Raw genomic sequence first — 20,983 nt, 5'->3', positions numbered from 1 at the left:
TTTGTTTTGTTATCGACACCACTAGCAGCATGTCTGATAACATTGTTGAAGTCAGGAGACTTACTACATACTGTACATCATTGACAGTAATCATTGACAGACACACAGCTCTAAGTTCAGAATTGATTCCTGGAATGCAGCCTATACAATCCAAAAAGTCAAACTAACAAAACTTCACTCCGTGTGTTGTTGAGAGCAGTTTAAAACGTCTGTGATGCTGGAAGTAAACCAGAAGTGGTCAAAACTCAGGTGGCAGGTGGATTTGTTACAGTTTAGACATGATAAAAATCTGATATAAAGTAATAATCTTTGTAGGGTACGTAAAATGAATGGTAAATGGTTACTATTTTTTCAGTAATTTTTTTTTTTCAAGACCAATACATTTGGCTCATGGACTTTGTGGACACTTTTCAATAGAAAACAAGCTAAAGCTCTTGCCATGGCCTTAGTTTAGTCAGTTTGTCTGTTAATCATGAACAAGGTCTTTATAAATGTCTATCCACATTTGCTAGCTTTAATAAAGAGCCAAAATTTTACTGTACTAATTGTTGAAATAGTGGAGACTTGAATGAGATTGATGTAGGTTCAGTCAGAATTAATGAAGTTGATGTTCAGATATCAGGGTGATTGCAAAAATTTGAATTCTCTGAGGACTTTAAACAACAAGCTTATTTCTATGAGGACTTTATTTTACTTTGAAATTAATGAATGTATTATTTTAGTAATATTAATAGGTTTGAAAAAAAATTTATTAATATTACTAAATTAATACATTAATTTTAATTTAACAAAAGATATGTGTCCAATTATAACAAAATTATTATTGAATGAGCAAAAGGTAGATACTGTATGAAGACATGCTGTTTGTAGGGTTTTGGGGGAAGCCTAGAGTCTTATAACAGCAGAGAATGTGATAGAGCTCATTAAATAACCTTTTAAAAATGTCATTCTTTACTGCTATATAATGAGTACTTATAAAAAGACCATCAATAATTAAAACTGCTATTATGGCCCACTTATAAGAACAAATGATCCTAATGTGTTTAAACAGCAACTCAGTAACGTCTCTAGGTTACGACCATAACCCTAGTTCCCTGAGGAACGAGACGCTGTGTCAAAACGCTATGGGAACGCCCCTGCATGACCACGCTCTGAACCACGTGTGTAATGTGACCAATAGGCGTTGGGACGTGACGTCATCGGCAGGTGACGTCGCGTAAACAGGAAGCTACAAATGGCTGCGAGATGGACAAGACACTAGCTCCTGTGAGCGAAGGTAAGCGCCGCAGGGATGCAGTAAGTGTGGCACGGAGACGCATCGTCTCGTTCCTCAGGGAACTAGGGTTACGGTCGTAACCTAGAGACGTTCCCTTTCGGAACTTGAGCTGCGTCAAAACACTATGGGAACGAGTGTCCTATCATGCCACACTGACCAGACCCTGCTTAGAGAGTGAGGGCCTCGGCACCTGCACGTAGGACAGAGGAGCCCGGGGTGGCTCTGAGGTGAAGGTCATAGAACCTGACGAAGGTCAGCAGGGTGGACCAACCCGCAGCGTCACAGATGTCTTGGAGTGCCACTCCAGCGGACCAGGCCATAGAGGCCACCACACCCCGGGTGGAGTGAGCTCGGACACTGAGCGGTGTGGGGAGGCCAGAGGACTCTTGAGCCGACACAATCGCATCCATTACCCATCTGCTCAATGTCTGCTTAGCGGCCAGGAAACCCTTCCTGTTAGGGCCGTAGGGCCGACTTTCTCCACGGACTCGTCCTGCGGAGGTAAGTGACCAGTGCTCGCACTGGACACAGTCGGTTCTGACGCTCCTGTTTGGGGGCTGTTAACGGAGGAGGGCAGAATGCCTGCAACACGACAGGTCGTGAGGGGGCCGAAGGCACCTTAGGTACGTACCCAGGTTTTGGCAGAGAGAAACACTCTGGCCATGCCAGGGGCAAACTCCAGGCGAGACGGGGCCACGGACAGGGCCTGCAGATCCCCAATCCTCTTCAGGGAGGAAATCGCCAAGAGGAAGGTGGTCTTAATAGACAGAAACCTAAGGGCCACTTTGGTCAATGGCTCGAAGGGGGGCTCCGAAGGGGGGCACTTCGAAGGGGGGCACAACTGCCAGATCCCAGACAGGCACTCTGGGTCACGTCCCGGGCCTCAGCCTTCAGGCGCCGCGGAGGAAACGTGTCACCAATGGGTGCCTACCCAGCGACTGCCCTGCCGGTGGGGTGCTATATGCCGCAAATGCGGACACGTAAACCTTCAGGGTCGAGGGGTTAACCCAGCGGCAAACTGTTCCTGTAAGAACTCCAGAACTGAGCCGAACGGGCAGTTAACTGGTTCCAGGCCATGGTGCTCGCACCATGACGTAAACAGTTGCCATCGTGAGGCGTACGACCTCCTCATGGAGGAAGCTCTGGAGTGGAGAAGGGTCTATACTACCTCGGTAGAGAGACCAGCCGCTATTAACTGTGCCCCCTCAGGGACCACAGCCACAGCCTCCACAGCTCTGGGTGGGGGTGCACCAGGGTTCCGCCCGCCTGTGAGAGGAGATCCCTCCTGGGGGGAATTTCCCACGGAGGGCCCTCGGGTAGGGACACTAGATCCGCAAACCATGGCTTGCCCGGCTATCAAGGTGCTACCAGGAGAAGATGGACTCCATCCCGGCGAACTCTCTTCAGAACTCCAGGGAGTAGTGCGATTGGGGAAACAGTGTACAGGCGTAGCCTCGGCCACGACTGCACCATGGCATCCAGACCTAACGGGGCTGGGTGAGAGAGAGAGAAACAGAGGGGACAGTGCAAGGTCTCCCGGGTCGCAAACAGATCCACCTGGGCTCTGTAGAACCTCTGCCATATGAACTCCACTACCTCGGGGTGGAGACACCATTCCCCAGACCTCGGCCCCTGCCTCGACAGGGCATCTGCTCTGACATTCATCCGTCCTGGGACATAAATGGCCCTCAAAAAGAGGAGTCTGTCCCAAGCCCTCTTGGGACAGAGGTCCCAACCCTCTGCCCCGAAGCCACCACTGGAGGGGCCTCATGTGCAGGAGGCCGAGTGGGATTACGCTGGACGCCACTGCCATGAGACCCAGCAGCCTCTGGAACTGCTTCACAGTGAGTGGCTGGCCTTCCCGCACTCTCCTGACAGAGGTGAGGATGACTTCGACCCGAGCAGGAGACAACCGTGCCTGAATCCCGGCCGAGTCCCATATCATGCCCAAAAAGGTGGTTCTCTGTGCTGGAGAGAGCACGCTTTTGCTGGCGTTTAGTCAAAACCCAAGCACCTTCATGCAGGCAAGGACGGAATCTCGATGATGAATCGCCTGGCGCTCCGACTGAGCCAGAATCAACCAATCGTCGAGGTAATTTAAAATGCGGATGCCCTGGAGCCGCAGCGGGGTCAGTGCTGCGTTGACGCATTTCGTGAAGGTGCGAGGCGAGAGTGCTATGCCGAATGGGAGGACCCGATATTGGTAAGCTTCGCCCCCGAAAGCAAACCTCAGGAACCTCCTGAGTGCAGAGAGGATGGAAACGTGAAAGTACGCGTCTTCCAGATCTATTGTGACGAACCAGTCCCTGGACCTGATCTGTCACGACCTCCTTGAGGGTGAGCATCTTGAACCTGAGCCTCCTGAGAGAGCGGTTCAAGTCTCAAATGTCTTATTTAGATAAGTATTAAGCTTATATTACTGATATATATATCAGTAATAAATACTGATATATAGTATAATAAAACTCAATAAAAAGAAAAAAAAACATACATTTAAAAATTGGTCTTATGAAACTTCTGTGTACTTAATAATTGTTTATGTTCATTTATTATTTGGCTATGTGTGTTTATTTACTTTCTTTCTATATCCTGACAGACTCAACCAGTTGGAACAAAGGAAACAAATTTCTATATATATATATATATATCTACTTTGTTATGGTTATATCTTTGTTTAGTATGTGTCGCAGTTAATGTAAATGCTGACTGTCCAGGCAACTGCAGCTTCTCCTCATGGTCCATCACTGTCAATGTGACTAATGGGTCAGGAGTCCAGAGTGTGAGACACACTCCACAACACTCCATTGAGCACCAGTGTGCTCAATAGCACAGGTGTGAATGTCACTATGGTAGACTATAGCTTGTCTTGCTGTTCCAGACTTTTGGAACTGGTTGCTGTGGATACAGTGGGAAATGTTGGCACCTGCTTCAAATCTAAAGCTGCACCAAGCCTCCTCACTCAGGGTGCAGAATTTTGCTTGTTTTTACTCAAATTATGGCCATGATATCCTTTGATCTATCCTCAAATTATGGCCACGATATCCTTTGTTTTGACCTAGAAATTCTTTCTTCCATGTCAGTTTCTTCTTCCATAATTTACATAGTCTTTTGTTTACTAAACAATAGCACACTATACTACACCTTTCTTCTGTATAAGTACTTAGTTTTAGAATAGTTTTGCTATTCAATCACTGTCTCTGTTCACTAAAGGTAAGAGAAAGCAACTTCAAAATTTTTGTATTTCATCATAAATGGGGGATGTGGTAGCTCAGTGGTTAAGGTGTTGGGCTACTGATCGGAAGGTCATGGGTTCGAACCCCAGGTCCACCAGGCTGCCACTGCTGGGCCCCTGAGCAAGGCCCTTAACCCTCAGTTGCTCAGTTGTAAGTCACTCTGGATAAGGGTGTCTGCTAAATGCCATAAATGTAAATGTAAATAAAATTCAAGGTAGGACCCTTTCTTTGTACTAGTTTTCTTCTTTATGCTAATTAAGAAGTTGCAAGAAGCTGCTGTATTTTATTATTATTTTTTTTAATATATAAATCTTTTTTCGTTTTGCAAATAGGTTATAAGGCTCTCTTTAATTTAAGTCAGGGCTGATTCATCTACATGATTATCATGATGAGAGCTCACACAGGGTGAAGTATTTATACTTGCCCAGAACATAAGCATGGTGTCTATAAGGTGATGTAACATCAGAATTTACTGAATTAGACACTGTGTTTTAGTTCAGGAATAATAAATAAAACCCAGACACTTTGGGGGGGAAAAGAAACATTCTGTGTGTTTATTGTGGAATTGCTAAAGTAAAGAATATATATAGAAAGTGTTGTGATTCTGTAAACTGCCCTTTGTAATGATTTACAGCCTGTGATCTCACTTGTATTCATTGTATACTCACTGTTAAGTGTGAGAATTTCATCATGCAAAAGAAAAAATAATAATAATTTTATGTTTCCATTTTATTCTTAAAGAAAATGTTTAGCAGGATGAATCTTATGCAGTATTGATTTCTACTTTTTTTTTGTAATTTGTTCAAACCTCTTATCTAATATTTTTACCATTTAATAATTTTAACATAATTCTCCCAATAGAATATTATACAATATATTGAATAATAATAACTTCACTTTCAAAAAGAGCTTTATGACCAAAGATTGAGCAAGGAACCACACCTACCTCTTAAACGATTATGTAGGATGTGGGTGTTTAGGGATTTCTCTGCTGGTATGTTTACCTGTTTTTCCTGTTTGGTCGTGCCATTATAAAGTTTTTGCTTGTAAGTGTTGTTCATAAACTATATTAACACTCATCGGATCACACATAGGATAACCATCAAAGACAAGCACAAAAAGACAACTGATATTTGAAGGCTACAGCTTTAAGGTATGACCTATACAATAGTCTTTTGTAATAATAATTTAAAAATAATGAATAATAAAAAAATAATAAAAAATGTCATTTAATTACATTAATCATATTTTTGTTATTTATGCAATATTATTCCTCCTCATAGTTGTAAAGATGATAACCACCAAGCTACAGATACAATTATTGATCAGTTTACATCTCACAATGCTCCTAATAACAAGTCAGTCTCTGGCTTTTAAGCTTTGGAAAAGTGGCTCCAAGACACATCATGACATAACAAATGACGCAATTTTACAGACAACAGCCGATGTTTGCAAGTTTAAAGCTCAACAGGAGGGAAAGGATTTTGTTATGGTAAAGAAACTATTTATTTCTAGATAAATAAATATTTCTAGTTATTTCGAATTTCAGATTTTTATGTATTGCATTTCTTTCACAGCCAAGCTCTCTGTCAGTAGCATCAGTGGCAAAGGCTTGTTTCTCCGATTCATCCTTTTACTTTCATCTCAGCATTTATGAGATAAGTGGCGCCAATGCTTTTATCGATGTTTGGCATCCAGCTACTGGAAGTTACCATTTTGATAACGAAGAGTTTTTGTCAGGACGACAAATTATTTTAAATGGACTTTCTGACATCAAATCCAGTGTCAAAAATCAGAGCTATGTAACTGCCAGAGTGAGACTTGGCAATATCCTACACACTTTGCAGGTATGACACATTTAATGGAAAAAGCTATGCTAATTATTAAAATGAAAATATAAAAGGTATTTAGAGTTAACTTTGTAGTTAATTAAAGTTGTAGTGCTATAAAAGTTAAAAAGTCCTAGTTTAATGGAAAAAAAAAGTTGCTGCATATTAAACAGGATGCAAAACTTGTTTTTACTTGTTTGAAGTAACAGATTTGAATTTGCAGTGATTGCATTATACTTCTAACCCTGGTTCATGTCTTTAACTAAGGATTTCTATAGTCACAGTAACTGGATTGAACTTGGAAAAACAGAACCTTATTCCAACCTGAGACACCCCGATTAACAACATCGCAGGTAAATAATTTATCTGTTGGTACAGTATGTGTTCATGTTATTCCTGTTGTACATTACATTCAGTTGTAGTTTACATGTGCTGTTGCATATTATTATACATTTCAAAAGGTATTCTTGGGATAAAAGGAAATGCTGAAAATGCTAAAGAATCCAGGACAGCCTGACCAATCTACCAGCACAGCAGTGTAGCCAGGAATTAATTTCTAGGCAGGATATTATTCCAGTATTTTACACAACCATATACAGTAAAATGTGCTGTGAAATGCTTTTTACAACTGACTGGTGAAATAAAAAAAGGTAAAAAAAATTACTTACATAGAACATGAAAAACACAGAAAAATATAAAAATAATTTTGTTTGTTTTTTCTTTCAGCTGGACCACCAGAAGGCCAATATAGAAATTATGTATAAAGCATATAAAAAGTATGGCAAAATAAAGTTTGTATATAAGCAATGCAATGCAGTGCAACATGAAACTATGGTAGCTGCAGTGAATAGATGCAGTGTTATTGTTGTTGTGGTTGTTGTTTTTCTTTTGGCTGCTTCCTGATTCGGGTAGTCTACATATTTGATTTGGCACAGGTTTTAAGCCGAATCCCCTTCCTAAAACAACCCTCCCATTTTATGCAAACTTGGAAACAACACTAAACATTAACTCAGTAAAAAGACTAACATAAATAATCAACATTTATAATAGGGTATAATACAGGTATATTAGCAGGAGTGTAGAGGGTGGGGGAATTGTTCAAACAAAATCCAAGTTCTAGTCAGCGGTGTTGTCCTGGTTGAGGGCCTGAATGTCCTGTGGGAAGAAGCCCTTCCCGATTCTCTCTGTGTTGGCCTTCAGGAAGTGGAAGCTCTTCCCTGACTGCAACAGAGTGATGAGTCCATTGTTCCGATGGCTAAGGACCTTTACTATTTTGCAATGTTGCTGTTGATTGCCCTCTGGAGAGCCAGTCTAATCTTCTTAGTGCTGTTCTCAAACAGCTAAGATGCTTCCTATCAGTATGCTATTGATACTGCAGGTTTAGGAGTTTCTTAGCACCTTAGTTTACAGTTAAATGTCCCTTAAGCATCTAAGGTTCATCTAAACATCTAGATACTAATTCTTCGACATGGTATAAATGTGGCAGGACCATAAGAGGTACTGTTTGATGTGAGAACCAAGGTATTGGAAAGATACACTCTCTCAACTGCTGGTCCATTGGTCTTATGGGAGTGGTAGCTCCTCTCCTGACTATCCCATTAAATAGAAAATAATCTAGGTTGTAAAAAAAAAGTAAATTGTATTGAATATAAAACACATAGAAGTCTGATTTCATACAACAAAAAATCTTACCTGTTTTGCCAGATTCTAAAACATGCAGGAGTTGTGATAGTGATGTCTGCAGAGGAAACATCCTGGAAGAGGTTATTGCACAGCAGAAACTAACATCAGGATACTTCGGCATTTTAAGACCATTTTTTTTTTCTGGTAAATTGTTTAATTTTTTTTTTTTTTTTTAGAGATGGAGATAAATACAAATTAAATATTTTATATTTTTGAAATTTCACTTCATCTTAAGGAAAGTGCCATCATGGAGGAACTGTGGATATAGCAAGTTGGGGTTATGGTGGCATAAATAAGGATGATGTAAAATCCAGTCATGGTTATCTACATGAGAAGGCAGCATCAGTAGCAACTGCTGCTACCAAAGAAGTACTTCAAGACATTCGGGCAGTAATTGGAGATTCAAGTTTTCTTAGGTATAGTAGCAATAGTTTTAAACATTATATAAGCAATGGTATAAATAAAAATGTAAACATATTTAATTTGTACAAAGGCTTACCATGTCCCTTTGTGTAGAAAAGCAATACTTTGATAATTCCTTAAGAATAAGATGTTACGGCGTCAAGGTTTATTATTTAATTTTTTAGATTCATATTTGGCATTAATTACTTTTCCTACTCTTTAGTAGAAAACTACACCAGGTTATGTATGTAAAACAGTTCCCTGAGAAGGGAACGAGATGCTGCATCTTGGCTGAAGCTGATTTATCAGCTAAAGTAGGTCATGTGACAAAGCATAGCCTACCAGCAAGGTCATAAAAGGGCATCTACATCACATTACTCCAGCTTTTTCTTGTCTGAAGGAAGCACAAGTGGACTTCACTTGTTTCCTTTCCAAGGGAACCAAGTTACATATATAACCTGTGGTAGTTCCCTTTCGATTGAACTCAATCGATTGAACACCAATACCAAGGCCACCAAATGCTGGGAGATGACTGTCCTGGAGGTCATAAAAGAGCACAAACAAGTCTGCGCTGGAACAACGTTTGTAAGTGCTGAGAACCCGAACTGGGCACAGCAGGTGCAGTCTCTCCTGCTCTGCCAACTCATGGGACATAAGATAGAAGGCCTGCAGAAAGATTGGAAAGTAAAGATTGGCTAGTAGCGGACCCATTTTCAGGGTCAGAAACCTTTGAGATACTGACTACAGTGGCTCAAAGCTGGCTTAGAGAAGCAGGGTCTGCAGGAAAACTATAGCTGCCTGGCACTTTACAGAAAGAAACAGACCAGAGAACAGGCACTTCACTTACAGCATTGGCTGCCACATAGGCCTTAATGTAGAGGGTAAAGGCAATCAAACAAGGCATGTACTGTATGCAAAAAGTCGATAAATGTTGGGAGACCAGAGTCTAAGAGCTGGTCCCCCACAGGGGCCACACCAAGAGGTGCCAAATCTTAGGGTGGGGGTGAAGGATCACCCTCTGGAACAGAGAGAGGAGGTGCATCCTGATGGGAATCTTCCAAGGAGCACCAATCATGTACTCATTTCTCTCAGTGAGAGAAATCCAGTCTCTACCTAGGGCCAAATCTGGTGCACCAACCTGAACACAGGGCACACACAGACAGCACTAATGATTGATGAAATTGAACACATAAAGGTTGGGAGAAAGTGTTAGAAACACAGTCCCCATCCTCAGGCAATCTGTGTGTCATGAGACAGGAGCCCTCCCAAGCAGGGCATCTTAATGCCTGGCTGAATTGTCAAATTGAATACATGGATGACATGGAGAGCAATGATGCCAGAGCATCCTCTATGCACTTTGTGAAAGTGAGCAATAAGACTAGGCCAAAAGATACAACACGGCACCCAAAAGCAAACCTGAGGAGTCTCCTGTGCTCTGGCATTATGACTTTGTGAAGATATGCATCCTTCAGGATTATGATTGCAAACCAATCTGCAGACCTGATCTATGTCCCAATAACCTTCAAAGTTAACATCTCAAACTTGTATGTTTCAGTGTACAATTCAGAGCCCGCAGGTCCAAAATTAAGCATAGCCCCCATCCTTCTTGGGAACCAAGAAATACCGACTGGAGGCTCAATCTGGGAGGGAAATGACTGACCCCCAAAGCACTGGAGGTGTAGGGTTAAGCAGCAGTGGAGATGGCCATAAATGGACATCCTTGGAAACCCTAGCCTTCAGGCATTAGGATTATTTTCCTGGTTCATAAGCGCTGGCCAACCACACAGATTTTACATGCGAGACTTAGACTACAACATTAGGCATCTTATTTTATATCCTTTAATTATCTTGCCTGTGAACTCTGCTTCATCACATGACCAACCCAAGCCAATAAATTGGCCTCATTTCATACAGAGATTTAGACACAACTTCCACAAAGAAGCGTTCCCATAGCATCAGCCATGACGCAGGATTGAGTTTCCCCAAATGGGAACCCAGGTTTGTTTGCTGAGTGGTACAGTTATGTCCATTGCTTCTCTTGTATTTTTTTGTCTTCCAGACTTATGGGATTTCAGACTTCAGTGCTGTCTTTTGTCGTGGACACCACTGGGAGCATGTCTGATGACATTGATGAGGTCAAAAGAGTTACTTTATCAATCATTGATGGTAAAGTGGGCACAGCATCTCAACCTTCAGAATACATCCTTGTGCCATTTAATGACCCTGGTAAGCTTGATTCCTGGAGTGCTGCTGGTTTATAATTTATGCATTCTAAACAGCATGCTACATTGCTACAATATATGCGACTACACACATACTGTATGCAAAGCTACCTTCAAAATAAAATTAATCAATACTTTCTGAACAGTTAGCACTGTAGTATATGTACATATGTGTACATGTGACGAAGCCATCCCTTATGGGCTGGTCGTACAATTCCTTGATTTTGAGGGGGACAAAGCAGGTTGGGGTGATAATTTTGGATAAGGTTTACAATGGATTTAGCATCTATAAAGGCTGACACAGTATGGACTTCATTAGCATAGTAATCTGCCTGGATAGAGAGAAAGGATATGTGGTGGATCTCACGTTAGGAGCCCGTGTGAGTTTCTCTGGGCAGTAGGCGCAGCTGATGCCAACAGACTGAACAAACTTATCCCTAATGCAGGTGATGTTATGGGAGTGGAGCTGGACACTCTGACTGTAGTGTCAGAAGGATGTTGTCTAGGCTACCAGCCAGCTCAGACAACTTCCACCGGTTTTATGATGTTTATTTTTTTGTAGATATTATCTTTTTTTATATTAGTCTCTATTTTTGTATTCTTATTTTGGTGACTTGGAGCTGTGGTAATGAACCCAATTTCCCCCTGGGGAATTATAAATTCTGATTCTGACCTCCCTTGCTGCAGCAGAAGCAGAGCTAGTGGCATAGTTGAGCCACCAGTGAGTGAAACGTGACGCTAACACTTTGGCATAGTTGTAACAACTGCACTGAGGCATCGCATCCCACAGGTGGGTACTGGAAAACCTTATACCCACTTCAGTTGCATGAAGGTGTAAGAGGTGCGTACCTGTTGATCGGCATCCCACATGGCTGTTGCCCAATCAAGGGCCCTCCCGGTGAGTAGGGTAAGAATAATGCACACTTGGTTACATGGTAACCCTCTGCTTTGTGTGTGAAAAAGACTTTACATTGATGCAGAAATCCTTTGTAAAGCACCCTCAAACATTACAGAGAGGGCCATCCAGGGAGTCCACATACTGAAGTGCACTTAGATAGGGTGGTTGTAGGAGATCTGCAGCACATTAAGTTGCTTTTGGTACTCTGCCAGCTCACCCTGATGAGAGACCATGACCTGTAGCTGGGTAACTTCTGCTGGATCGATAGCAAGTGGATCCATAGCAAAACAGGATCCTTTGCAGGCACCAGGCACAGAAGGTGTAGGATCCATGTGCAGCATTTAATGAAATGAAAAAAATAACTGTTTAGACAAACAAACTACAAGTACATTTCCTTTATTCTTTCAGATTTTGGTCCACTTATAAGAACAACAGATCCTGATGTGTTTAAACAACGAATAAATGCACTTAAAGCTGATGGTGGAGGAGATTATCCTGAAATGTGTCTCTCAGGACTTAGGGTATGATACCACATTCATTTGTTGGGTGTTCTTTCATATCATGTTTTTGAAATTCACTTTGTAATGTCATTAATAATTCCTTGGTTTCATTACATATTTGTCAGAATAGAAAAATGCATTTTTATTTTTAAAAAGATAACATTATCATCATAATTTTTAACATTTTTAAGAAAAATGATAAATTGCTTTTAAAGGTTGAATTTTTGGTTCTCTTTCAAGGGAGCTCAGTGCTGCATCATGGATTGATGTTTGATGCTATGAAAATGCCTCTTCTGTGACCTATTTTGATTAACTTTCTGCATTTGGTTTGGAGGAATTAGATGTGGGCATGTGCGGGTGCCTCAACAGAGCAGCGCCATCAGTTTGCCATATTTGAGGATCTGCTTGATGTTGTGACCAAGCTTAATTTAGATAATGGTTTTGAAGGATTATCATGCCGACCTACTAAAAGAAATTGATAAAGGCAAGGGATCAGACCCTGTGGCAAGAGAGGAAATTTGGCATCTTTCTGATTTAGAAGATTTAGCCTTCTCATGGATGCCCCAATTTTATCTACTGGCCTGTTTGTTCACGGGGGCCTTAGATAATGTTTTTCTTTATGCCTCATTTATCAAGCAAGAAAAGGCGTTACCTACTATGCCTAAGTCAATACAAGGCTCAAAAAAGTCTAGGACCGCTCAGACCACTGGTGTAAATCCTCCCACTTTTGGTGTTCACAACAGAGCTCATGTGGTTGCCAAGCAGTGCCTTTTTTATTGCTTTACAGATGCTATGGTTTTGCCTATGAGGTAAATGTAATGGCCTAGCCTTTACAATCAGGGAAACTCCACTAGGGAGTATAGCATCTGTCAGGGCTTTAGCCAGGCCTGGACCCTTAAGCAAAGTTTGTGCTGCAGCAGGCTGATTCTCTCCACAAACATTTATTAGGTTTTAAAGTTTAGCACACAGAAAGGTTTCCAAACATGTTTCAGAAACTGGTCTTACAGAGGCATTCCAATAGCATCATGCCATGATGCAGCATCTCATTCCCTTCTCACAGAACAGAGTTACGCATGTAATCTGAGATGTTTTACTACCTAGCAGCCAAAAAAAGAACATTTAAAATGTTTCATGTAACATTATTGTAACTCTTTTCAGGTTTGGGTAGGAAATGAGGAAGCTAGAGAAAGGCTTGGAAGAACTCAAAAGGAACTTTATGCTTCATCTTGTGATTTGAATTTTTAAAGGTTTTCTCTCAAGGGGTCCCTCTCTCTCCATTTTATCCTCAACAAAAATCATTAGGTTAATTCCTTGCAGGTGTGCAATTCACCTGCTCTGGCTCTACCCTCCATTCACAAACTGAAGCTCAACCATGCCCTCACTTCCACAATCACTAAGCAGAGATTGATCAATCACTCATTCATTCAGTCAGGCTAGTATTTAGTCAGTCACTCAGTCTGTAAACCAGTAATTTACCAGTAAGTCACTCAGGTAGTCAGTCACTCAGTCAGATGCTCACTTATTCAGAAAGTCACCATGTCATTCAGTCATTTAATCAATCAGTCATTCAGTTAAAACCTGTCCCCTATATAATTCCTGTTCAATTTAAATCTCAAATTAAATACAAGCATCTTTTTTATTCCAGCTTGCCCTCACTGGATCTCCACAGGGGAGTGAGATTTTTGTTTTCACCGATGCTGCTGCAAAAGATATAAATTTGAAAAGTACTGTGCAAGCACTAATTGAGACAACAAAATCTAAAGTGAGTGCATGCAAATGTTCATATACACACAAGGCAATTACTGATACTGTTTTTAATTTGTTTTAATCTAAGTTAACTAACATATACAAACCAATTAGACATATAAATACATACTAGATAAAGTTGGCAAAAACTGATAAAATCTTTTTTTCCCCATTCTGAAGGTAAACTTCATGCTAACCAATGCTTTTAGTTCTCGTCGCAGAAGGAGTGCCGCATCCATATATGGCCAACAGCAAGTCTCCACTCGGGTTTTATATCAACTTAACCAGGTCTACCATGACCTGTCTCAGGCCTCTGGGGGCCAGGCTATTGAGGTTACCAAAGGAACCTTGCCCCAGGCTACTAACATTATTGCAGTTACCTCCAGATCTACACTGGTAAAAAAAAAAGAAAAAAATATATATACAAACAAATATGGAACCAGTTACATTTTAGTTGAACTGTAATGGTCACTAGGATGCCAGTTGTACTAGCATCCCATTTATGTTATATTCCAAACTCAGAAAGTTCTGTTTCCAGTTTAATTGTAAATAGGGCATGGAATGTCTAAAGGATGGAACAGTTACATTGCTGCATTGTCAAAAAAAAAATTCTGCTTTCAGTTATTGTAATATACATTTCTTTAGTTTAAGTGTCCCAAAACAGGAACAAATCAGCCATATTAATGATCAACCAATGATACTTTAGTAAATAAGACAAAACAGCTTAAATGGTACAGCATAACTATATAGTAAGGTTAGTTATTCATTGTGTAAGCAGTGATGGTCAAAATATTTAGATGTTTTGTCAATTTAAGTCTTTTACTACTTTTACTACTTTTTCCATTACCACTGAAAGCACAAAGGCAGAAACACACTAGAAAAATCAACAGCTCAGTATGGCAGCAAAAATGGCTTGGTAGCAGGGGAGCTGTGGGTGGCAATCTTATAGACACATGCTACACTGAACAAAACTATAAATGCAACACTCGTTTTTTTGCCCCCATTTTTCATGAGCTGAACTCAAAGATCTAAGATTTTTCTATGTACACAAAAGGTCTATTTCTCTTAAATATTGTTCACAACCCCGTCTAAATCTGTGTTACTGAGCACTTCTCCTTTGCCAAGATAATCCATCCACCTCATAGGTGTGGCATATCAAAAGGCTACTATAAAATTTGCAGTTTAAAGTTTAGAGTCAATGAAAACTCTAAAAGCTCTGGTTTGTTAAGAACAAAAACCTGTATCCTCAACCTCATGTTATATGTAAAACTGGGCAACACTAAATAATAGAAATACTACAACCTATTTTGGTATTTGCCAAGTCCTGCAATGTATTATGTGAATAATGATTCACTTTTCTGCTTGTTCAGGTCACTCTACTCCAGGCTGTAAGAAACCCGGCCAAAGCTGAAAACTTCTCAGCATTTGTGGATACTTCCATGCAAAACATGACAATTTATATCACAGGCAACTCTCCACAGTACACCATCACAAGTCCCTCAGGTGTGTAAAACGTTATATTAACTACATAATAATCCTATTCTGAGATAGCACTATACCTAGAAACAAATGAGAGGTAAATATTTTTTTTTCTATTTTTAATGATGTTGTTATCTAACCCAGGAGTCTCACAGAACAGTACTGAACTAAATGGCATGTTGGGGCTTATTCAGAAAGTTGGCAACTTCTACACAGTGCAACCAAATATCTCAAACCAGACTGGACTGTGGCTCTTTAGTATTAACTCAACACAGCCATACACCATCAAAGTTGTTGGTAAGATATTTTTGCAGCTCTCTCCTATTCAGATTTGTATAAATAAATGATTAATATAAAAAGTCTATTAATGTTTATGAAATTGTTAAGTGTGTATTTACTTTTTTTCTCTCCAGGTCAAAGTGAAGTTGACTTCCTCTTTGACTTTGTAGAACTTTCCCAAGGTCTTCATCCAAGCTATGCTGTATTAAACAGCCGGCCTGCCACAAGTAAGTGGACAACCCTTCATAATCATAAACATAATAAAATGTTTTGGTCAAAAAAAATTAAATTCTTTCAGTATGTTTCTGCTATTTTGTTTTTCTTTATTTAGATAACAATGTCACCCTGTTGGTGACCATGGTCAGTGAGGACAATGTAAGGCCTACAGAGGTGTCTCTGGTCGAAGTCTCAAGTTCAAATTCTTTAGATGGGACATTAGAAGAGGTAGCTAGTGGGCAGTACTTGGTGACCTTCAACAGCATCCCAGCAGGAAAGTTCAATATCCGTGTGGTTGGACTGATCAGCAACTCTAGATCTGCAGATAACACCTTTCAGAGACAGTCAGCAACTCAGATCAAAGCATCAACTGTGACTATTACTGTAAGTAAAATAAAAACATTTTCTTAAAATACTACTACTACTGAAAATAATAATAATAATAATAATAATAATAATAATAATAATAATAATAATAATAATAATAAAGTCAGGGAACAGGATGTCTTTACATGTTAAAATTCAGACCCAAATGCTAGGATAACATAAAAAGAGATTTATTAAGAAAATAACAAAACTGTGAACACATGGAAAACTTTATGGGGCTGGGCAACTGAAATAAGGAAACAGGAACCAGGAAATATGACGTACAAAAAAACAACAAAAGATAAACACAACAAAAACACAAGAAATCAGCAAAAAACTTGAGACACAAGGAACAGGTGTGCAGAGGCATTAACGGATTAAGGGCTAACGTGATACACAAAACAAAAACAAAACCACATGGCACAAGGCAAAACAAAAAAGCCTGCTAGAACGTCCCTTCTTTTGTTTATACAGGAAACTGTCTAAGCCATACATGATGATAATAATAATAAGAAGAAGAAGAAGAAGAAGAAGAAGAAGAAGAAGAAGAATTAAATATATTAATCAACATTTGCAAAATAAAACTTTGAGATCAACACAGCAGTTTTCTCCAGTAAATAATCAAATTTAATCAAGTTTCAGAAATATTGTCTATACAAGCTTTTACATTTCTTCATTTTCAGAAATAACATTTTTTATTTCTTTATTTATATGGTTAATTTATTTGCCTTTTTACTACTGGCTCTTACATCTTCTCGTTTTAAGGAGGATAAGAAAAGTATTTTTTCCAGTCAATACATTTAAAGCATTTAGCAGACACTCTTATCCAGAGTGATTTACATTTTTATTTTGCTTTATACACCTGAGCAATTGAGGGTTAAGGGCCTTGCTCAGGGGCCCTGCTGTGGCAACATGGTGGACCTGGGGTTTGAACCAATGATCTACCGATCAGTAGTCGAACACCTTAATCTTAAATCATATGAATTAAGTACAGAATATATTGCATTGTTTTCTGTTCACATCATTTCCTGCTTATAAAAATTACTCACATACAAAGTTTGAAATAGTATTTTTTTCTGTATTTACTTACATTTATTTTTCTCGACTTGCCTTCAGACTCAACCTGTTGGTACAATGGAACCAGGAAAACAATATACTTTCCCATTTGCAGTTGCAACCAATGGTTCTGGAGGAAGCTTTAATATAATAGTCAGCAATGAACGCAATTTTGACACTCACTTTAACACATCCATAACAATTGAGAGTGGGGTCAGTGCTAATGACTCAATAACTCTGACTGTCCCTGAAAACACTCCCTCTGGAACTGATGTCACTGTGACAATTGCAGCTGAAGCAGCTGATGGAAGTGACTCCAACTACGCTGTGCTACGTATTGCTGTCATTGCTCCGGTAATTACTAATATTACAATTATATTCCTGGATGCTGTCAAAGGAATGATCAATGTCTAATAAACATTAATTTTTATGACCTTAAAATTTATGATATTGATATCATAAGCATATCACACAGACACAGGTGTACTCCAACTATACTGTGATACATATTGCTTTTGTTGCTTTGGTTATTATGTACATTACATTTAATATTCCAAGACATTGTCAAAAGAAATTATCAGTGCCTAGATTCTTTTGTTGAAAAGAATTACATTTTCAAATTATGGTTTTAATGCTGACAGGCCATTACATTATGCCTCAGCACCACTGGAATTCATTCAACAAATTAATTTCCAGAAACATTATCATGTGTTGTGGAAGTTCCGAGGTTAGAGAGATTTAAAGAATAAAGTATAACACTGGTAGACACGAGCAAGAGTAAAAAGGTTACACAATTTATTGTGCTCAGCTGCGCAGCAGGACCCAACACTCCACATGTCCACATTGTTTATGGACAACTCGTCCCCAGTCCCTTGTCATAATCTTAACAAAACCTACTGATGATGATGTCAGTCTCTGGTCGTGCGTACACAGGGTACAAGCATAGAAGGACAAAGCTTTATGAACATCTTAAGATTAATTTCCACCACACATGTTTCTTTGGTGATCTGGGAAAAGCTGCTTAATTGCCAAAAATTAAAAGAATAATAAAGAATTAAAAGAATAATAATTTTTTTCTGCCTTTACAGTTCTGCCACTTAGATTTCAAAGTACCTGCTTAAAGCTGTCTAAGCCTTGCTATATGCTATAGCAAAACGTATATGATCCCAGTCAACACTTTCAGTAATACTGGAAACTGTAATATTGGAAACAAAACATTTCTCTATTTTACTTGTGGTTGGGATTCATTCCATAGAGAATATTAATTGAAGGAAAGTCTGTAGTCTGAGCATTAATAACACAAAATGTCTAAATGTCTGAACTGAAACTAATTCTGAAATGCTGTGTCTTTCTTAAAGATAACAGATTTTACACCTCCTGTGTGCGAGGCTGTAAGTGCATATGCTAACTGCTCAGGCAACTGCAGCCTCTCCTCATGGTACCTCACTGCCAACGTGACTGATGGAAATGGATCAAGTGTTCCAACTGTGAGAATCCTTCAGGGAAACGGCAACCTCACCACCACTACTGTGCTCAGTGACACAGGAGTGAATGTCACTATGGTCATCTACAATGCCTCTTGTTGTTCCCTAGATCTGGAACTGGTTGCTGTGGATGAAGCTGGAAATGTTGCCACATGCTTTAAATCTGTAACGGCTACAGAACAAAGCACCAGCACTGCACCCCCTACAACCAACACCACCAACATCACCATAAATACTGCTACAGCATCCACAGCTCGTCCCAGCAACCAAACCAGCACTAATAGTGCTGAATGTTTGTTTTTGCCAGTCTTCCTTTGGCTAAATGTAGGAGCATCTGTTTACCAATTCATGCAGTTTTAAGAAATCAAAGAAATTTAGATAAAAGATCTAAATAATTTGCAGTTATACCTGTTTGGACATGGTTTATGTTTTTCTTTTGCTATATCTTATTATAAATCAGTATGTAACAGGGAGGAAATCTTGCTTTATTCACTCAATTTATTTATTTAGCTCATTGCTATTGCATGTATACAGGGTTATTATGTTTGGTACTGTATAGTTCTGGTATAGCTTACATCTTTCTTGCTTGCAGTTGAATAATTCTATTTTAATGCTTAATTTTAAGTGCATTTATTTTTAAGTAACCTGAATTACATTCTATAACTGCATGTACAGGTAAATAATGAGGAAGTTTTATTTAACTCCTATAAGGTGATTTGATGGAGTGCATAGAACATTCATTATTTTTATTTACTACAGCCTATGTTTTTACAGTACTGTCAACATTTTCTTTGTCTTGTATTTTTTTTTCTTCATTTGATTTGCTTTAAGCTAAATAAAAATGACTCTGAATGCAGTTTTGTTCATTTGTAATAATTAAACTTAAATTCTTTTATGTCATTCTAAATTCATTTTATCTATGTAAAGGAAGATGTAGACAGGTTCAGCTAGAAGCAGCAGCCTTTATTATAGTGCACATACATTACAGCATATGAAATACTTTGTTGGGCTAAGAGCTCAGGGGCAGATATGATACAGATATAAGGGTTGTGGGTTCCTTGCCAAAAGACTTAACAATGGCAGCTTGGTGGTGCTATAGCTTGAACCCCAACCTTCCATTCAATTTCTGATTTTCCAAACATATACTGCTGCTGTGGGGGGACACGGTGGCTTAGTGGTTAGCATGTTCGCCTCACACCTCCAGGGTTGGGGGTTCGATTCCCGCCTCCGCCTTGTGTGTGTGGAGTTTGCATGTTCTCCCCGTGCCTCGGGGGTTTCCTCTGGGTACTCCAGTTTCCTCCCCCGGTTCAAAGACATGCATGGTAGGTTGATTGGCATCTCTGGAAAAATTGTCCGTAGTGTGTGAATGTGTGAGTGAATGAGAGTGTGTGTGCCCTGCGATGGGTTGGCACTCCATTAAGGGTGTATCCTGCCTTGATGCCCAATGACGCTTGAGATAGACACAGGCTCCCCGTGGCCCGAGAAGTTCTGATAAGCGGTAGAAAATGAATGAATGAATGAATACTGTTGTGGAATTTTTTTTTTTTGTAATTTTTTGTATTAAAACTTAGAAGTAGTTTTATTCTGTAAACTGCTGACAACATTTCTTTTAAATTCCAAACAAACATATTGTCATTGTTCCCTTCTGAGGGAACTCGACACAGCTTCAAGGCTGTTGTTTTGGGAATGTCAATACCCACGCCACTACACACCGGTCGATGACTGTGATATCAATAGCCCTGTAGGGCCTGGGACCCTGGAGTTGGGTCTAGGTCCAGGTTATAGAACCTGATAAATGTGTGTGAAGAGGACAAGCCTTCTGCAGCTCAAATGTCTTCGAGAGGAACACCCCTGCTCAGGGCACTGGATTAAGTGATAACCCTAGTGAAGCTCTGAGGCTTAGACGTGAAGAAACACCGTGCACCTCATTGTACGCAGTGCGCTGCTTGGAGACCAGATTACCCATGTTCTGGCTTCTAAAGCAGACAAACAGTTTGGAAAACGTATGCCATAAGCTTGAGCAGTGGACAAGGCCATTCACGTTCTCAAGGCCATTACTGGGCAAAGCAGGTGCAGCCTCCCCTGTTCCTCGAATCAAGGACAGGAGGCCTGTAGGGATGACTGGACAAACGGTCATCCAGGGCACCTTGGTGACATATCCCACATAGACCTGGACATGCCAGGGGCAAATTTTAGGCAGATTTGGTCGACTGACAAGGCCGCAGATCCCCCACTTTTTTGAGGGAGGCCAAGGTTAAGAGCAAAGCCATCTTCAGGGTCAGAAACTTTATAGACGTTGACATCATAGGTTCAA

The 20,983-nt window shown here is 40.0% G+C and overlaps 1 pseudogene; it reads left to right on the top strand.

Annotated features, from left to right (window-relative positions):
- Positions 1-5,534: 5,534 nt before the first annotated feature.
- LOC132847636 (von Willebrand factor A domain-containing protein 7-like) lies at positions 5,535-19,377 on the top strand (annotated as a pseudogene).
- The last annotated feature ends 1,606 nt before the right edge of the window (positions 19,378-20,983 follow it).

The sequence above is a fragment of the Tachysurus vachellii genome, chromosome 6 (genome assembly GCF_030014155.1).
Source record: "Tachysurus vachellii isolate PV-2020 chromosome 6, HZAU_Pvac_v1, whole genome shotgun sequence".
NCBI classification, from domain to species: domain Eukaryota; kingdom Metazoa; phylum Chordata; class Actinopteri; order Siluriformes; family Bagridae; genus Tachysurus; species Tachysurus vachellii.
Note: the sequence above shows the minus strand (reverse complement) of the source record. Positions and strands in the feature narration are given on the sequence as shown.